This window comes from Carlito syrichta, unplaced genomic scaffold, assembly GCF_000164805.1.
Source record: "Carlito syrichta isolate Samal-C Ts95f unplaced genomic scaffold, Tarsius_syrichta-2.0.1 Scaffold309624, whole genome shotgun sequence".
NCBI lineage: Eukaryota > Metazoa > Chordata > Mammalia > Primates > Tarsiidae > Carlito > Carlito syrichta.
This window is the reverse complement of record NW_007253720.1, coordinates 467153-470691: the sequence shown is the minus strand read 5'-3', so window position 1 is coordinate 470691 and position 3539 is coordinate 467153. Positions and strand designations below refer to the sequence as shown.

Genomic DNA, 3539 nt, shown 5'->3' with positions numbered 1-3539 from the left:
GTGGCCGCTCCCGGCCACCGCAGCCTCAACCTGCTGGGCTCTGGCGATCCTTTGGCCTCAGCCTTCCGAGTAACCGGAATTACAGGCGCGCGTTACCACACTCGGCTGATTTTTTTATTTATTGTAGAGATGAGGTCTCGCCAAGTTGCCCAGGCGGGTCTCGAACCTGCGGCAACTTGGATGAGGCAATCCACTCACCTCAGCCTCCCAAAGGCGCGGGATTACAGGCTGAGCCACCAAGCCCGGCTGTTTGGTTTTTTTTTTGAGTTAGAGTCTCACTCCGTCGCCCAGACTGGAGTGCAGTGGCACGCGTGTCCACAGCCACCCCAGCATCGACCTTCTGGGCTCCAGCAATCCTTCCGCCTCAGCCTTCTGAGTAGCTGGAACTTCAGATGCACGCTACCACACCCAGGCTATTTTTTATTTTATTGTAGAGACGAGGTCTCGCCAGGTTGCCTGGGCTGGTCTTGAACCCGTGGGCTCAGGCAATCCTCTCAACTTGGTCTCCCAAAGTGCTGGGATTATAGGCTGAGCCACCGATCCCAGCCATGTGTATATTTTCTAAGAGCTGTAGTTGTTCCTGCTGCTTCTAGTCTGTAGTTTTACATGACCGTGTCTCTTGTTCATGTATTCAGTCTCCCCTTTCAGATTCCCCAAGGACTGGTACCCTCACCCTCCTCCCCTCAGTCTTGTGGGGAGATACCAGTTGAGAAAAGCTGATGGGAACAGAGGTGGAGGTGAGGGTGGCAGGGAGGAGGGCAGGTCTCCCTGAGTTTGTCTCTTTCATGATTGACTGAGGAGGAAGGTGTCCATCCGTGCAGGCGGGAATGCGGGGTAGCAGCAAGGTCTAGTGGCTTCCATGGCCCTTGTTTACAGAGGAACTGGGGACTGCCTCTGCCAAACCTCTGCTCCAGGTGGCCCCATGGAAAGCTGCTGTCTGTGACCCTTTCCTGACTCCCCATCTAAGTAAGGAAATAGAAGGTGCCCCTTGCCATCTGTCACGAGTACCCCTTGTCCTTTTCCTTGATCTTATCCCAATCTATCATTATTTTATCTTTCTGTTGACTTGTTCAATTTCTGTCTCTTCCCACTAGAATAAAAGCTTGCAGGAGGCAAGAACCTTGTTTCACTTATTTGTCACCACTAAAAATGTTTGCTGCTTGAATGAGTGAATGTGCTTGGGGATTCTGCAGCCACAGCATGGAAAGGGAGGCAGAGGGAGGGCAAGCCCAGGTGAGGATGTGGGTGAGAAGAACTGTGGAGGGGAGGAGGAAGGAGGGCTAGCAGAGGGGGGACAGTGGGATGAAGTGGAAGGGACACTGGGAAAGAGGTGGGGGGAAGAGGGACCTGGGGTTAAGTAGATGGAGCTAGAAACAGAGAGCATGGGCTTCAGGGGGAGGGATTCAGGTCCCCAGGGGGGCTGGAGGCAGGAGGAGATCAAACTTGGAATAGGGAGCCAGGAACAGGGTCTGCCATGGGCGAAGGTAAGCCCGAAGTTGGGGTCTGGGGCCAATGAGGGGAGAATGCAGGGGCTCACCAGGAACAGCTGAATCACAGGGGTTTCCCAGGGCCTGCTGGTGCTATCAATGTCCCTCCAAAACACCCTCACCCCCCAAATCTGGCTGGTTACCAGCCCCAAGTCCCCTCCCCTTGCCCTTCTAAGCCCATAAACAGGAAATATCCTAGGCAGGACTAGCTAAGGCTGCCCTGACAGAAAGGGCCAAGAATCCCTCTCTAGCTGGGAAAGGTACAATAGCACAGGAGCCCCCAGCCCTTTGGTTACCCATGCTGTACCCAGGAAGACTCTGAAGATTCTGTCCTCCCAAATCAAAGGTGACAGTGATATTAACTCATTAGCACTAAGCCCCCAGAGGAAAGTGGATTGAGGGAGTAATCACTTCACAGGGCTCCGCCTTGTCCCTTGGCAAGGGACAGAAGAGGTAGCCTGGAGGCTGGTGGGGGGGGATTCCCATGAGAGAGGTGGGATCTCCCCCAGAATTGGCCAGAGTGGCTGTGTGTGCGGGGTGGGGTGAGTGAGCAGAGGAGATTGGAGGTGTGCACCTGCAGCAGTTGTCATGGCAACTTGACTTGGATCCCAAAGGGGTGGCCTCTCCCCCAAAGCCCTATGAAGCTGGGAACATGAGAGTGGACACACATGTGCATGTGTGCATACGCACACACGCGTGCACACACACACACACTCACACACTCTCACACTGGACTTTGCAGAACTCTGCTCTGGGAGAGTGTCGTCAGCCTCCCCTATCTTCTCTCCACTTCTCTGGATGCGGCTGAGACCAAGGAGGGGGTCATGAGAAGCAGATGTGTCAGGGTGCCAGGAAGGGGGAGGCCCCTCAGGAGGGGGATATGTGGGTGGGTGTGTGGCCATGTGTGCAGGTAGCTGGGGTGACATCCCAGGATGAGTAGAGGACATACGTATGCTCAGTTGACACTCTACCCCCACCCCGACTCCTGCAGCCAGACCACACAGGAGAGGGATCTGGGAGGGAGACGATTATTAACAAAGACAACAATAATCACAGTTATCCTTAATTGAGAGCTTATTAAATTCCAGCTATGTGGTTATGGTGAGCATTTTACAGGGAGCTTCTCATTTGATTCTCACAACAACAGCACAAGGTAGGAATTAGTAGCCCCATTTATAGATGGGAAAACTGAGATTCTAAGAGGTTAAGTAACCCGCTTCAGGTCAAGGAGCTGGAAAGAGACAGGGCAAGACGCAGGAGGGGAGGAGGCGAAGGACAGGAGTTCCAGCCCCTGAGGCCACTAGTCCTGCCCCCAGACCCCAGGGGTCGCTCGTGCCCAAGTGTCCCTGGCTCCCTGGCAGGGCAGGTCTGGTGGCATGCCAAGAGGTGGGACCTGGAAACTTCAGATCCTGATGCCCGCTGGAACTGGGCTAGGCTGCGCTGGGGCAGCTGAGGGCACCTGTGAGGGTGTGGGGCACACCGAGCAGCAGGCATCGTGATTGGCACGAGCCAGGGGAGCGGCTGGCAGCCTTGTTCCTGGTAAACACAAGGAGAGGTTACTTCACAAGGAAACAGTAATTAACTTTAATTAGCACCTTGCATCTCGGAATATTATTAACATCTCAATTTCTCTAATCAAGGCAGCAGGAGAGGGGCAGCATCTGCTTTGCCGACTCCTTCCTGGCCATGCTCCCTGGCTTGGCTTCGGTTCCGCCCGGGCCCCCACCCCCTGGAAGGCTCCCAGGATACCTCCTCAGGGCAGGTTGCCAAGGGAGTGAGGAGAACCTGGGCTGACGGGGCAGGGAGCAGGTACAGGCCAGGAACACGTGAACCAGCCCCAGCCAACACGGGCAGCAGGATTTGGGGTGGGGGTGGTGGGGAGGGAGGGGACAGGGCCCTCAGTGTGGCCACCTTGTCTTTCCAGATAGGCTCTAAGCACTGAAGACAGAGCTGGACTTGTGTTCCCTGATCCAGAGCACAGACCTGGCTTGCCATTTCCCTCCATGTCGTCTCCCTCCCTCCCTCCCTTTTTTCTTTTCTTCCTTCCTTCTT

The 3539-nt window shown here is 55.1% G+C and overlaps 1 long non-coding RNA gene across 1 annotated transcript in view; it reads right to left on the bottom strand.

Moving 5' to 3' along the window:
- Positions 1-2590: 2590 nt before the first annotated feature.
- The window catches only part of LOC103269886, a 2539-nt gene continuing 1590 nt past the window's right edge, over positions 2591-3539 (bottom strand). Inside the window, exon 3 of the long non-coding RNA XR_504926.2 lies at positions 2591-3023. This is a non-coding gene — a long non-coding RNA (uncharacterized LOC103269886). The remainder of the gene's footprint in view (positions 3024-3539) is intronic.